Raw genomic sequence first — 16,692 nt, 5'->3', positions numbered from 1 at the left:
CGAGCGACCTCCAAGATAACTTTGACGCCGCTCTCCACCCTTTTCTCGAGAGAGTCCGCGGGCACAGTTGCGAGCTCTCTGGTCGATTGAAGGACCTCTGTCTCATCCAGCAAATCCAGTTCAGCTCGTTGGGCGCTGACCAGAGCCTCCTTGGCCTTTGCGAGACCGACGTAGTGCCCAGTGGTGGGCGGTCTGCCTCTGCCTCGCTTAGCAGTGCTCTTTGGAGCAATAACAGAGCTAGCACACGACTCGCCACTGCTATCCGCCTCCGGGGCACTTCTCTTTTTACGCCGCCTATCACCAGCGACGAATCCTCCATCAGAGAAGGAGACTGCAGTGTCCATCCCGGAGCAGTCAGATTCTGACTCCGACATGAGCACCACCGTCCCCTCGCCTGGCCTTTTCAGGTCTTTCTCCCCTTTCTCCAGACTTCCTCCAGTCATACCTCTATATGTACTGGGTGCCTGAGCCTTCAACCCCTGGTCCTTGCCGCTAGGACACAGTGGTTCTGGGTCTTTCACTAACCCACGCTTCCCTATCCCCTTCCGGGGCGTTGCAGCCGCAACAGAGCAGCTACCACTTTCAACAACAGAAGAGAGGGCCGCCCCCGGATTGGTGGAATCCGCAGGCAGAGCCTTCTCTTCTCCAGATCGCGCGCAATCATTTCCACTTTCGTCGCCAGTGTCGTCTGTAAATTCGGTCCATTTCTTCGCATATTTTAAGTCCACTAACTCCACAATTGCTTTTTTAGACATTTAAAATTTGTTCCCACGATTATGAGGGATCTAAAGAGTCCACCCGGGCAGTGCCCTCTGTACCCGGGTAACCCTGATACATCTGGGGGGGCGGGCGGTACCCCAGTGTTGGCCGCTCGCTGCCGGAGATATCCTCTCCGCCACCTGCAACAGGCGCTTCACGCCGCGCGAGACCCGAAGGTGCCCCAACGTGAAACTTTGGAGATTTTTTAGTGAGGTTTACTCCTCTCGGGGCCGGCCGGTTAAGGCAAGCCCCCCTGGCCCTGAGACATGCCGCGAGACATGACCACCGCAAGTCAGGGTAACAGGTTCGCCCGACTGTGGCCGAAGCCTGTCCGCCAGCCGTACATTGACGACCGACGAACCAGCCGCGCGAAGGCGGAATTCGCCTCCTCCCTGCGGATTTTTTATAGAGGTTATCTCCTCGCGGCCCCCTCCACTCAGTGTGAAGGCGGCCCCCGTTCCTGCGACCCCACCAAGTGCAGGCTTACGGGTTGCCCGACGGTGGCCGAAGCCGTTGCCCGCCCAGAGTTATCTGAGCGGACCCGCCGCGCGTTGGGTTCTACTTAGCTTCACTGTGGTAGTGAAATGGAAGCGGCATTTCCAATCACCACCACAGCTACTGAGCCCCCCCGCCACGACAAGGCGAGAACCCATTGGGGGGGAACCTAACCTAACCTAACCTTTTTTTTTTTTTTTTTTTTTTTTTTTTTTTTTTTTTTACGTTGGAAAATGCGTTACGCATACCACGCCGTCCGGGGGGACGACGTGGTTATGTGGGACTCCCCGGGTGTCGCCACCCGGTATACCCACTAAAAACCAACGGTGTTCCTCCTTGCCGCCATGTGGCGAGGACACGGGAACGCAGCTGCACACAACCGCGTCCCCGCCGAACCTAACCTAACCTAACCTTTTTTTTTTTTTTTTTTAGCGTTGGGAAATGCTTTACGCATACCACGCCGCCCGGGGGGGCGACGTGGTTATGTGGGACTCCCCGGGTGTTGCCACCCGGTATACCCACTAAAACCCAACGGTGTTCCTACTTGTCCACTGTGGTGCCAGGACCCGGGAATCGCCGAAGCATACTTCCGCGACCCGGCAGTGGTTGGCCTGTGAGGCCTCGCCTCGTCGTGAGTGGCGTGCGCGGAACACGCACGCAACGCCTACTCGAGCCGGTTGTTGTTGGAACGACAGACTCCCCCGAGTCTGCCGCCCGTGGCTCTCTGGGTCTCCCCCTTATGTGCCCTCCTCCTCTAGTCCAGTGCACACAGGGTGAGACCCGCATCGGTTTTTGGGCGAAAGATGGCCGACATCCGCCCGCCATCCCCGCCCCGAAACCGACTCCGTGGTGGGAGTGAAATTCCCTCACGCAAGCTGGTCTGGTCTCCCGCCCCGTTTGCACGGGGCGAAACCGAGACCATCACCACACCACACAGAGCCGTCAGTTCGTGTTCATGGGCTCAGCCCCGACACGTCCCGCGGCCTGCGGGCGGGAAGGTCGCGAAGAGGCCTGAGGGCCATCGCGAACCTTCCGCTTGCTCCTCGACTGGGCAGTACATATTGAACTGCCCAGACGGTGTTCCGCCGGTCTTCTCGCCGCCTCGCACACTGTGCAGTGCGGGGGAGCGGAACACTGTGAGGACTTGTGGCCGGTTTGGCCGCATCTGAAACACTGGGTGCTCCGGTCCACCTCGGACTCGCACATGGCGTGCGCATGTCCGGTTTCGTGGCATCGGAAGCACCGCAGCGGACGCGGCTCCAGCACTTTCACCTGGGCAGAGGTCCAGCCGACCAGGAGGCGACCCTTAGCCACCCTTTTAGCGACTGCTACAGGGCAGCTCACCATCAGAGAGCCCATGCCACCCGCGCCTTCGCGGATGACACCGGCCCTGATGGCGTCCGTCGCACATCCGCCGGCCGTGGCCACTGCCTCCACCACATCTTGAGCGGTGACGGAGTCATCCAAACCCACAATGCGCATGTCTGCGCGTTTGATGGGTCTGGAGACTTTCACCACGTCCCCGCTCACTGACTCCCTGAGCTTTGCAGCCAGGGTGTCGGCCTTCTCGGCGCTCATGGCGCCCGCGAGCTCCAGCACTCTCGCGCCGGTCACCGCCTTGCGGATCTTGAGGTTGGCTATCCCCAGGCTTTGGAGATTGACTTTAGCCTTAGCCACCCTCAAGACGTCCGCATAGGTGGTTCCACCCTCCACTGCCGCCGGCTGCAAGTGCAGCACAACCGCCGCTGTGCGGGGCGTGCGCATTTTAGGCACCTTGGGGCGTTGTGGCTGTTGGGGAGCCGCCTTCTTCCTCCGGCCTTGGCCGACGGTGGTCCAGCCATCGCCAGCAGACCCAGAAGGTGGGGATTGGGCCTCAACTTGGCCGCCGGTCCCTGCCTTCTTCTTACTCTTCTTCCTCCCCCTAGAACCCCTCTTCTTCTTCTTCTTAGGGGGAGGTTTAGAGGTGAGGCCACTAGCAGCCGCGGCTGGGCCTTGAGAGGCCGCAAGCGGCGTGGCACGTGAGGTGCCGGCTGCGGTGGCAGTCGCCTTTGTCGCCTTGGAAGCGGCTACGGCTGGGGTCTTCGCTGATACAGCGGGAGTCCTGGCCGCAGCCGCATACGTTGCCGCATTTCTGCGGTCCGCCGCAAGCGGTGGACGTATCACCTTCGGAGGCAGGAGCCTGTCCTCCAGACCTGCCAGTTTCGCGTCGACCAAAAAGCCAACTTGGCTGATGATCCGCGCGGCAAGGTCCTCGTCCTTATCGGACACGGCTCGACTGCTCTCCGGCGGCGGCGGGTCCTTTCGTTTGGCCGGCTTGGCGCGCACCACAACGGGAGCCGGCTCCAGGAGCGGGCTCTCGGAGACAGATGGCATCTCCGTCTGAGGTGCAGGCGCTGTTGCTGGCTGCGTCGTCTTTTGAGACGCGCCAAATGAGTCTCTCATCTGACGCATCTCCAGCCGAAGGCTCTCAATTTCCTTCTGCTGATCGTCCAGCGCTTTCTGCAGGCGAGAGTTCTGGGCCTGCAGATTGCGCGTCTCCTCGTTCGCCGTCGTGGAGCGGAGAACGTCCAGGACCTGGACGATCAGCTTCGCGGAGTCTTTGAGGGCGCGGACGAAGGTGCCCTTCAGACGACCCGACTTGGCAGCCACGTTCTCCACAACCGCGGCTGCGTCCTTCGCCCTCTGGTACAGATCGGCGACCGTCTCTGTACCAGGTTTTGCGGCGGAATCGGGTCCCGCAGAATCCGTCTCTGTCTCCGGCAGTGAGCCGGAGCTTCTGAGGCAGAACACCTTCTTGGCCGATTCGGCCACCTCCTTCTCGGCCTGAAGCAAGAGCTCCTCCCGCATGGCGCGGTTGAGCTCCGCTTTGGCCCTGGCAAGGCCGACGTATTCCCCAGTGGTGGGAGGGCGGCCTCTACCTCGCTTGGCCCGCGCCCTTATGACGGGTGAACCGAGCTCCGTTACCGAAGCTCGGTCCCCCTCGTCAGAGGACGGGTCCGAGAGCACGACTGTTTTCCGCTTACGCCACAGTGTGCCCTCTGGGAGGGAGGCCACGCTCTCCATGGAGCGTACGGTCCGTAGACTACTTGTTTCATCCGAGGATGAAACAAGGCTAGGACCGGTTCGTCTCGATCGCCTCTGGGCACTTGGCCCAGGGGCAGCAATCTTAGCACTTGGTGCTGGTGTCAAGTCCGGGGTTAGGCGCTCCAGCACCACCCGCGCTTCGGAAAGCGCAGATGGTGTTGATGCGCGAGAGTCATGTCCAGGGTTGTTGGCGACGAGCGCCGGGTCACATTCGGGTTGACGGGAGCTCTGTGAGCCCACGGAGCGTTCGCAGTCCCCCCCACATACGAATGGGGACCTTGGACCGGATTCACCGGTTTCCCGGCTGCCGGCGTGGGTAATATCAATAACCTAACCTAACCTAACCTAACCTAACCTTTTTTTTTTTTTTTTTTTTAACGTTGGGAAATGCATTTACGCATACCCGCCGCCATGGGGATGACGACGGGTTATGTGGGACTCCAGGATCTCAAGTATCCCGCCTACCCACTAAAACCCAACGGTGTTCATCTTGCCGCCTGTGTGGGAGCCACGGGGACGCGCCCGCATACTTCCGCAACTCCCAGGCGGTGTCCATACGGACCCGGCTCGGTGAGCACTGTGGTGCTCTCAATCGTTAGTGGCGCGCGGAACACACGCACGCCTACCAACACGGGGACTGAGTGCCAGTGACGGACGCCCCCCGCATCCGTCACCAGCATCCCCACTTACGGGACGCGCCGATCATGCGCCAACCTTCTCCGTCCCACCCGAGTCCGACGGATCGGGTCGGACGCAGGATCGGCCTCCCGCGACCTCTCGGCGGCCTCCTTCTGCGCCACCACGTCCTCGCAGAAGGAGTATACCGCTCTCCAAGCCCTCTCACTACCGACCATGGCCGAGACCACGGCAGGCAGGGACAGGTCCTGGCCGACCACGCACCTGAGTCGCGACCGCGGCTCAGCCCATTCAGGGCATGCGGCGAGGGTGTGATCCGCCGTATCATCGGCGGCACCGCAATGGTGGCAGTCCGAGGTCGGCTCTCTTCCCGCGACCCTGCACAGGTACCTGCCGAAGCAGCCGTGCCCCGAGAGGACCTGCGTCAGGCGGAAAGAGAGCGCACCGAACCGTCTCTCGGCCCATTCTTCCAGAACGGGCCAGATTGCTGTGACCGTTCTGTGGCCAGCACTCGGCGCCTCCAGGGCTCGCGACCATCTCAGAAGGGTATCTCGACGAGCGTTAAGTCTCAGTCTCGAGATCTCCTCCGGAGATGGCGCTCCACCATCGGCACGCGCTCGAGCCGTGTGTCTGTACACACCGGCCAGAACTTTGGCGTCCAGCTCCCATGGGGGGGTACCGGCCAAGGCGCAGGCAGCCTCGAACGAGATGGTACGGTACCCCCTCACCACTCTTGTGGCCATGGCCCTTTGAGGCCGTCTCAGCAGAGCCCTATTGTGGGCGCTCAGGGCGTCCACCCAAATGGGGGCTCCGTATAATGCCATCGACCTTACCACACCACAATAAAGTCGACGGCAGCCCACCTTCGGTCCTCCAATGTTTGGAAGTAGCCGACTGAGCGCGCCAGCGGCCGCAATCAGCCTCGGCGCTAGCCCGGTAAAGTGTGCGCGGAAGTTCCACCGGCTGTCCAGGACGAGGCCCAGGTATCGCATCGTCGATTTGACGCCGATGGAGACTCCCCCCACCACTATATGCGCACCAGCCGGTGGCGCCGCACGGGGGCCGTGGAAGAAAATGGCTTCCGACTTAGTCAGAGCCACCTCCAACCCCAGGCTCCGGATCTTGCCCACCACATGGGCCACACCCGCCGTGGCGAGAATGGCGGCCTCCCGGAACGTGCTGCTTCGAGCCGTCACGAGGGTATCGTCGGCGTAACAAGTTACGTCGACCCCTCGGACATTCGCTCCACGCAGCACCCAGTCGTAGCCAATGTTCCACAGGAGCGGACCGAGGACCGAACCCTGTGGGACACCGCACGACACTGACCACTCTCGCCATCCCTCGGACGCCGGGAAGCTAACGGCCCTCACGGAGAGGTATGCCGCCAGCAACCGGCGGAGGTACGGGGGCACCTTGTGGTACCTGAGCGCTTCCCTGATGCAGCTCCAGGGCAGGGTGTTGAAGGCGTTGGCGATGTCCAGAGACACCGCCAAGACGACCTCCCCCTGAGCTACAGCGGCGTCCGCTAGGGCCCTCACCCGCGCGATTGCGTCGATGGTGGATCTGCCCCTGCGGAAACCGAACTGGCATGCGCTCAGGTCCGGACCGACAACCTCCAAGTGCTCGATCAGACGAGCGGCGATTACTCGCTCCAGCAACTTGCTGGCTTCGTCCAGCAGGACAATAGGCCTGTAAGCAGACGGGGAGTCAGCAGGTCGGCCCTCCTTGCGAATAAGGACGAGCTTTCCAGTCTTCCACCGGCGAGGGAAGTGACCTCTCACTAAACACCCCGTGAAGAGGTCCCTCAACCTCGGCCCAAGACCGCCTTCCACCCGTAAAGCGAGGACCCAGACACGCCCTGGTATGCCATCAAGGCCCGGGGCGGTGTTCTTGGCCTGCAGTCTCCGCACTGCAACCTCCAATTCGGCCTCGCTTACAGGTGGAATCACCTCCTCGTCCTCGGCATCTGCCGTGCCGTCTTGCAGCACCATTGCTGGGGGCGTGTGCTCGGCCCTGTCGGGAAACAGGGCGGACACGACGCGGCTCACGAGCTGTGGCTGAAGACTCTGTGTAAGTGGTGGGGCCCACGGTCGAAGCTTGCGCCTCACCATCTTGTACGGCCTCCCCCACGGATCGACATCCAGAGAATCCAGCATCTCCCGTTCCGCCGCATCTTTGGCCTCAGCAATGGCTACCTGCAGAGCCCTCTTGGCCTCCCTATAGGACGCTTCGGCTCGCGCCAAGACCTCTTCGTCCCTGATGCGCCGCCTTCGACTCCTTGTATACTGGCGTCTCGCCTCGACGCAGACTTGCCTAAGCCGCGTGAGTTCCGCGGACCACCAGTATACAGCTCGTCGTGAGGGAAGCGCTCTGACGCGGGGCATGCAGGCGTCGCACACCCTCATCATCGCCTGCTGAATCGCCTCGGTCTCCTGCTCGACCTCCGGCACACAGTCGGGCTGCAGCCAAGCCTCGACAATGGTGGCCTCCTCGAGGGCATCGTAATCGAGCCGCTTTAGCGCCCACTTGGGACCGTTCTCCTCCGGAACTGGGATCGGGCTCGTCGGGGTACCAGGGAGTGCGGAGACACTGAAACGGATATACAGGTGATCCGACAGCGTCTCCGCTTCCTCCTGCACTTCCCAGCTCTGAACACAGCGCGCCAGGGCGGCGTCCGCGAACGTTACGTCCACGATAGAGCCGCCCTGTTGCCGCACGCACGTGTTCGCCGATCCACGGTTGAGAACGGTCAATCCGGCGGTCAGCACCCACTCTTCCACCGCCTCTCCTCGGCCGTCAGTCGACGGGCTTCCCCAGACTGTTGACTTGGCGTTGAGATCGCCGGCGACAATCACACGGGCAGTGCGTCTCCGCCCCACAAGCACACCGACCTCGAGCAGGAACTGCTCAAAGTCGGACAGGCTGCGGTTTGGCGAGAAGTACACACTGACCAGTGTGGTATCCCCTAAGACGGCAGCGACACAACCTCCACCTCGCACAACGTGCTCGAATGGAGGCAATCCCGCCCCCGTCCGCGATATCAACGCCGCAACGCCAGTCCGGTCTCCCACCCAGTTGTCTCTGGACGGCATCGAGTACGGTTCTGAGACAAACACCACATCAATCAACCACTCTGCCATGCTCTGGAGCAACAGATCCTGGGCTCTGGCAGAGTGATTGATGTTGGCTTGCAGAACGTTGAGGGCCATTAATTGGTGCTCATCGGTTCCCCGGCACGTCCCGCGGCTTGCGGGCGGGAGGGTCGCGGCTGGGCCTGAGGGCCCCTGCGTGCCTTCCTTTTGCTCTTGGATTGAGCAGTACAAGTTGAGCTGCCCAATCGGTGTTCCGCCGGTCTACGCGCCGCCTCGCACACTGTGCAATGCGGGGCAGCGGAACACTGCGACGACTGGTGGCCGGTTTGGCCGCATCGAAAGCACTGAGTGCTCCGGTCCACCTCGGACTTGCACAGGGCGTGCGTATGCCCGACTTCGAGGCACCGGAAGCACCTCAGCGGACGCGGCTCCAGCACCCTCACCTGAGCAGAAGTCCAGCCCACCAAGAGGCGACCTCCTTGAGCCACCTTTTTGGCAGCTGTTACGGGGCAGCTTATCAAGATTGAGCCCATACCGCCTGCTCCTTCGCGTATGACCCCAGCCCTGACGCTCTCGACTGTGCAGCCTCCAGCCTTAGCAACTGCCTCTACCACCTCTTCAGCGGAGACGGAGTCATCCAGCCCCACGATGCGCATCTCAGCGCATTTAGTAGGTCTGGAGACTTTTACGACGTCTCCGCTCATAGACTCCTTCAGCTTCGCAGCCAAGGAGTCTGCCTTCTCGGCGCTGGAAGCGCCCGCAACCTCAAGCACTCGCGCACCGGTTGCCGCCTTGCGGATCCTGAGGCTGGAGATGCCGAGACCCTGCAAGTCCACTTTGGACTTGGCCTCCCTCAGGATGTCCGCGTAGCTCGTTCCACTCTCCGCGGCCGCTGGCTGCAGTTGCACAACCACCGCAGCTGTGCGCGGTGGGTGCAGCTTAGGCGCCTTGGGGCGTTGTGGCGGTCGAGCAGAAGCCACTTTCTTCTTCCCGCCTCGGCCAACAACTATCCAGTCGTCGCCAGCGGGCCCAGAAGGCAATGGTTGGGCCTCATCTTGGCCTTTATTCCTTGCCCTCTTCCCTCTTCTCCCCCTGGAACCCCTCTTCTTCTTGGGGGTCACGGAGGTTGTGCCACTTGCAGTCGCGGCTGGGCCCCGTGAGGCCGTTGGTGGATTGGCGCGTGTAGTGCCAACTGCAGTGACGGTCGTCTTCCTGCCTACGGAAGCAGCATGGGTCTCCTCTGGAGCAGTAGGAGTCCTGGCCGCAGCTGCGTAGGAGAGCGCATTCTTCCGGTCCGCCGCTAGCGGGGGACGCATCACCTTAGGAGGCAGGAGCCTGTCCTCCAGACCCGCTAGCCTCGCGTTGATCATAAAGCCAACTTGGCTAATGATCCGCGAGGCCAGGTCTTCGTCCTTTTCGGACGCGGCTCGACTGCCATCAGGCGGCGGCGGGTTTGTCCTCATCGTCTGTTTGGGGCGCACAACTCTCGGGGCCGGTTCCGGGCACGGGCTCTCTGCGAGCGGCTCAGGAGCGGGCGGAGGCATTCTCTGGGAAGCGTTCAGAGAGTCCTTGAGTTTGCGCATCTCGTCACGGAGCATATCGATCTCCTTTTGCTGCGAATCTAGTTTCGCCTGTTGGCGAGTGTTCTGCTCCTGCAGTTTGAGCGTTTCATCGCTAGTGGATGTAGCGCGCAGGGCAGACAGAGTCTCTCGGATCAGCTGTGCGGCATCCTTCAGGGCGCGTACATACGTGCCCTTCAGTTGTCCCGATTTCACAGCGACATTCTGGATGATCCCGATTGCCTCTTTCGCCTTTTCATGGAGCTCTGCAGCCGTCGGTGCGGCGGCTTCTGAGCCCGAGTCCAAACGTGGAGTCTCCGTCTCCGACGGCGGATTAGAGCGTCGGAAGGAGAAAGTTCTTTTGGCCGCTTGGGCCACCTCTTGCTCAGCCTGAAGCCTGAGCGCTTCGCGTACAGCGCGATTGTGTTCGGCCTTGGCTTTGGCGAGGCCAACGTACTCACCGGTAGTGGGAGGACGTCCCCTACCCCTCTTAGCCCGAGCCTTGACGACGGACGAGCCGCGTGCCGTGCCCGACACTTGGCCCTCGTCACCAGTGGACGGGTCCGAAAGCGAAGCTGTCTTTCGCTTTCTCCACAGCTTGCCCTCCGGAAGGGAGGTCACGCTCTCCATTGAGCACACAGTCCTTAGACTGCTCGCTTCGTCCGAAGACGAAGCGGGGCAAGGACTGATCCGATGCTGCACAGCCTGGGAGCTGGGCCCAGGAGCAGCGTCATCAGCACTAGGTGCTGGGGTCATGTCAGGTGTTGGTAGGCGCTCCAACACCACCCGCGCCTCAGGAAGCGCAGATGGTGTTGACGCGCGAGAGTCACATCCGGGTTGGGCGTTGAACGCCGGGTAGAAGTCTACCCTGTCCAGTCCGTGTTTACGAGAGCTCTGCGAGCCCACGAAGCGGTCGCAGTCCCCCCCACATACGAATGGGGACCTTAGACCGGATTCACCAGTTTCCTGGCTACCGGCGTGGGTATTAAATTTCTTGTCCGCTTTTTCCATTTTTTTGCTGTACCTCAGCAGGCGGTCTCTTTTATTAACCAGGGTGAGCTCCCTGGGGTGCCCTCACGGCCTGGAACGCCAGACCATACAGCCCCTCGCCGGGCACCACAAACTTAGGCTTTCGGTGATTTTTTCAGAGGTTGTCTTCCTCGCGGCCCCCTCCGCTCAATGCGGAGGCGGCCCCCGTTCCAGACAGCATTGCGTCTGGGTTACGGGTCGGGCCGACGGTGGCCGAAGCCATTGCCCGGCATTGCTGCCGGACCCGCCGCCCCTGCCAACGGTGGGGCCGAAGCCCCTGTCATCTGGCCGAAGCCAGAGACGCCGTCGGATAGTCGCCCTCCTGTGTCCACTCTGCGCACCACCTCGTCCCTGCAGAGGGCCACGAGCGAGAGCGACTCCACCACGCTGTTTTGGTCCGCGCCGGCCGAAGCCGGTACCCCCCCATATCTGGGGGGGCATTCCCCTATCCGCCACCTGGGGACGCGCCCGATGGGAGATCAGCAACTCCACACGGGAACCTAACCTAACCTAACCTAACCTAACCTAACCTAACCTAACCTAACCTAACCTAACCTAACCTAACCTAACCTTTTTTTTTTTTTTTTTTTTTTTTTTTTTTTTTTTTTTTTTTTTTTAACGTTGGGAAATGCGTTACGCATACCACGCCGCCCGGGGGGACGACGTGGTTATGTGGGACTCCCCGGAAAAGCCGGTATACCCACTAAAACCCAACGGTGTTCCTCCTCGCCGCCATGTGGCGGGGACACGGGAACGCAACTGCACACAACCGCGTCCCCGCCGGCGGATGCCCTCTTGGGCCCAGCGCCTATGGGGGCGCATCAAGCGCCTCCCCCACCGCCGAGGGCTGCCCGGAACACTTGGGCAGCCCTACAGCACGGGACCTATGTTGTGGACGGCGGTCCCCCGACCACCGTCCACAGGTCCCCGTTAGGGCGGAGCTCTGTCCATTCAAGGAACGGTGTCCATCTGCTCCGCCCCGGCCCTCTTGGCCTTGCGCTTTGGCCGCTTTGGCTTTGGCGCACCCTTCTTGGGACTTTTGGCTGCCGGCTTTGTGGCAGCGGAAACACATCCGCTGCCACCGATGGTGTGTGCCGCCGGTTTGCCTGCCGTCGCACAGACGGGGCAATGGGGCTCAGCCAAGCAGTCCCGCGCCTGATGGTCGGGTTGACCGCAGCGGAAGCACAGTCGGCTGCGGTCAACCTCGCAGGAGCACTTTACACCGAGGTGCCCGGGCTCCAGACAACGGTAGCACCGTGCCGGTCTGGGGTCGAGTAGCCTTACTCTGGCCGACGTCCACCCGACCAGTAGTCGGCCAGAGTCGGACAGCCTCTTGGCGGCCGCGACTGGACAACTGATCCAGAGGGCGCCGTCCCCTCTCGGCCCGACGACGATCCGCCCATGCTTCACGTCGTCGACCGCACACCCTCCTTCTTTGGCCACGGCGTCGGCCACCTCAATGGCGTCGGCTGAGTCGTCCAGCCCAGTGACGCGGATTTCCGCGCGCTTCACTGGGCGGACGACCCTGACCGCGTCGGGACTCAGGACTTCCCTCAGCTTTTTGGCGAGAGAGTCCGCCTTCGCCGCCGAGTTCTCCCCTCCGATCTCGAGCAGACGCGCACCCGTCGCCGCCCTGCGGAACCGCATGTTGCTGATTCCGAGGTCAGCGAGGGAGACGCGCCGCTTGGCGTCGGAGAGGATCGAGGCGTATGTTACGCCTCTCTCCTCGACTCCGGGCACCAAGGTCAGCGATACCGCTGCCGTTCTTGGTGTCCGGAGTTTTGCCCTCTTCTGGGCCGTGGGCCGAGGCTTTTCCGGCTCTTTGGCCGCTTTGGCCGCTTTGGCCGCCTTGTTTTTGGCCTTTCGGCCAACAACAGCGGTCCATGGCTCCGCCGTTGGTGCAGGGGCAGGCTGGCGCCGAGCCTCTGCTGCCTCCTGTGCAGCCAGGCTTTTCTTCTTACTTTTCCCCTTCTTTCCCGAAGAAGAGGGAGTAGAAGAGGCCTGGCTGTTTGCGGGAGCCTCTTTGGCAGCCTTTTGTACAGGCGGTCCCGTCACGTGATGGCCGCTGCCGCTTGTTGGAGCGACCGGGGCCTCTGCTGGCATAGAGCGAGCAGGGTCTGCCCTGGTGCTTCTCGAGTCTGCCGCGAGCGGAGGTCTCCTTCGTGGCTCTGGGAGGAGACGATCTTCGATCCCGGCCAACCGCGCGTTCAGCATGTTGCCGAACATCTCGGCGTTGGCACGGGCTGTCTCCTCCAGGAGCTGCCGGAGGCTTGGCTCTGAGCTCACGGGCTGGGATGGTCGCTGCCGCAACTCTTGCAAGTCGCGGCGCAGGTCGGCGACCTCCTTTGTGAGCTTGGAGTTAGCGGCCTCCAGCCGCATGACCTCCTCCGTCATCGTCCGTTCCCTGATTTGGGACACCGCTTCTTGGATGCCCTTTACGGCATCCTTCAGGGCCCGAACGTAGGTCCCTTTGAGTTGTGAAGACTTCGTGGCGACCATCGTAATGGTTTCCAGCGAAGTCTTCACGACGTTGGCTAGAGCGGCGCTGGTCTGCTCTTCCTCCTCTTGGGTAACCATGAGGGGGCTGGGCTGTAAAGAGGCCCTAGCCTCCCTCAGGTTCCGGGCCATTCCCGCCACCTCCGCTTCAGCCTCAAGCCGGAGGCTCTCGGCCAACTCCTGGTTGTATGCCGCCCTGGCTGCGGCCAGGCCGACATACTTGCCGGTGGAGGAGGGGCGACCTCTTCCCCTCTTGGACCGGTGGCCTGTCCCCTCGTAGGGCGACGCAGGCGAGTCCGATTCTTCGGCCTCGGGGTCCGACCGATTCCTTTTTAGGAACCGTTTTCTCGGGCCCGACAACTCCGACCCCACCGTCACCATGCTGGCGCAAGAGGAGTCGTCCGAGTCTAGCATTGACTCATCCTCCCGGCCAGCGGGCGTCGTGGTGACAGGTGTGTCGCAGCGTGAAAGAACCACGCTGAGTCTTCTGTCCTTCTCAACTACGGACAGCAGATCCTTGCCGCTTAGGATCGGCCGTCCGGAGTTGAGTTCCTCCTCCGCAGTCCCCTTGCGGAGACGAGTGGCGCGAGCGCCTAGGCCAGGGCACTGTGCCGCTTCCGGGGTGGTGGATCCCGGTTGCGACACAAGTTGCCCCGCGGACTTGGTGTCCGCATAGAGGCCAGTAACTGACTGTGCCTGAGCACGCTTCTTTTCTCCTTTCTCTCCCTTCCTCTCTCCTTCACGCCCAACGTTCAGCTCCGAAATCTCGGCTTTGCTATTTGAAATTTCCATATTGAGTCCCACGAGTATGGGGGAAAGGGTGGTCCATCCGGGCAGTGCCCCCTGTACCCGGATAACCCTAATACCGCTGGGGTGCGGGAGGTGCCCCAGGGTTGGTCGCTAGCTGGCGGAGAATACCCCCTCCGCCACCTTCCGGCGCCCCGACGCCGCGCGAAGGCCCGAAGGCACCTCAACGCCGGGACTTTGGGGGTTTTTTATTGAGGTTGGCTCCTCTTGGGCCGGCCGACCAAGGCAAGCCCCTTGGTCCTGGTAGGCCGCGAGACATGTCCACGACACCTGACCAGGATAACAAGTTTGGCGACGGTGGCCGAAGCCTGTCCGACGGGCATGTATTCATGGCCGCCGAACCCGTCACCGACGGCGCCACGCGCCTCCTCCTCCGGGTTGGATTTTTTAAAGAGGTTGTCTCCTCGCGGCCCCCCCCACTTGTGTGGGAGCGGCCCCCACGCCTCGGAATACCGAGGGTTGCGGGTGGCCCGACGGCCGCCGTGCAATACGAACGACCGCCGCGCGCAAGGCGAAACGCCTCCTCCCGGCGGTTTTTTACAGAGGTTGTCTCCTCGCGGCCCCCTCCACTCATGTGGAAGCGGCCCCCGACCCTTTGGCGCCCCACCACAAAGCGCTAAGGGTTACGGGTTGCGCAGCGGTGGACTTTGCCACCGCCGCGCTGGATTCTTCTTAGCTTCACTGCATCATTGGGCTAAAGCGGCACCCGCCGATGCAGCTACTGAGCCCCCCCGCCACGACAAGGCGAGAATCCATTGGGGGGGAACCTAACCTAACCTAACCTAACCTAACCTAACCTTTTTTTTTTTTTTTTTTTTTTTTTTTTTTTAACGTTGGGAAATGCGTTACGCATACCACGCCGCCCGGGGGGACGACGTGGTTATGTGGGACTCCCCGGGAAACCCGGTATACCCACTAAAACCCAACGGTGTTCCTCCTCGCCGCCATGTGGCGGGGACACGGGAACGCAATTGCACACAACCGCGTCCCCGCCGGCGGATGCCCTCTTGGGCCCAGCGCCTATGGGAGCGCATCAAGCGCCTCCCCCACCGCCGAGGGCTGCCCGGAACACTTGGGCAGCCCTACAGCACGGGACCCATGTTGTGGACGGCGGTCCCCCGACCACCGTCCACGGGTCCCCGTAAGGGCGGAGCTCTGTCCATTCAAGGAACGGTGTCCATCTGCTCCGCCCCGGCCCTCTTGGCCTTGCGCTTCTTCGCTTTTCGCTTAGGCGCAACCGTCTTCGGACCTTTGACTGCCGGCTTGGCAGCAGAAATGCATCCGCTGCCACCGATGGAATGAGCCGCCGGTTTGCCTGCCGTCACACAGACGGGGCAATGGGGCTCAGCCGAGCAGTCCCGCGCCTGATGGTCGGGTTGACCGCAGCGGAAGCACAGACGGCTGCGGTCAACCTCGCAGGAGCACTTCACACCGAGGTGCCCGGGCTCCAGACAACGGTAGCACCGTGCCGGTCTGAACCTAACCTAACCTAACCTAACCTAACCTAACCTAACCTAACCTAACCTAACCTAACCTAACCTAACCTAACCTAACCTAACCTAACCTTTTTTTTTTTTTTTTTTTAACGAGGAGAAATCCGTCATGGATACCCAGCCGCCCGGGGAAAGCGACTGGGTTATGTGAGACTCCTACTCACTAAAACTCCTCGGTGTTCAGCAGCCTCCGCCTATTGGCGGGTGTGCGGGGACGTTTACACACTCTTCCGTGCACCCGCCGGCGCCGTCCGGAACGGACGCTCCCAGGGTTCAGGGTGGGAGGAGTGCAGTCCACCCTGACCTCCGCTTTTATGTGGTCTGCCGGAACACACGACAGACCACATCCTCCGTGAGCCCTTGATGGATTCGAGCGGCGGAATTTCCCCGCTTCCGCCGCCCGAGGGCTTGTTGACCGGGCAAGAGTCGGCGAGCATTACCCCCCTTCTCCGCCCAGTTTGCCAACGTCGGATAGGATCCGAGAGGGGGACGTCCCCTCGGGTCCGCTCTGTTGCCTCCTTCCGCGCCACCACGTCCTCACGGAAGGAGACCATCACATTCAGCGTTCCCCTGCCGCCAACCACGGCGTTGACCATGGGTGGCAGCAGGAGGCCGCTGCCAACCACACAACGGCACGTTGTTACGCCCACGCCGGACGGACCCCCGGCGTGTTTGGCTGCTCTGACAGCCGCTGCCTCCATCTTCGCAGCAGGCTGTGTTGAGCGCACTCCTCCCTGTGGCCTGCCATTACGGGCCGGTCGTCATCGCTTCCTGCGATGGCTGCCTCGGTGCTTGGCCAGGGACTGGAATCTTGGCAGTCCCTTTTCTGCCCTTCTTCGGCCGTGCGCACTTCCGACCCCCGGTTGCATGGTTTGCAGGTTTCCCTGCAGCCTTGCAAACGGGGCAGTGGAGGTCGCCGGTACATGACGACGCCATGTGACCTTCCTGCCCGCACCGGAAGCAGTTCCGGCTTCGGTCGACCTGCGAGTTGCACTGGAGCCCAGTATGCCCAATCTCGAAGCACTTGAAGCACTTCATTGGCCTAGGCCCCAGTGCACGCACCCGAGCTGAACTCCAGCCGATCAGGAGTCGCCCGCGTTCCAGCACCGTTTTGGCAGCCCCAATAGGGCACTCGACTAGCGCGCTGCCCACGCCAAACACTCCAACCCGGATAGGACCGACCCTGACATGCTCCGGAGAGCATTTTCCGACCTCGACCACGGCAGCCGTGATGCTCTCCGC

This window comes from Pectinophora gossypiella, chromosome 15 (assembly GCF_024362695.1).
Source record: "Pectinophora gossypiella chromosome 15, ilPecGoss1.1, whole genome shotgun sequence".
Lineage (NCBI taxonomy): Eukaryota > Metazoa > Arthropoda > Insecta > Lepidoptera > Gelechiidae > Pectinophora > Pectinophora gossypiella.
This window is presented reverse-complemented; position numbering follows the sequence as displayed.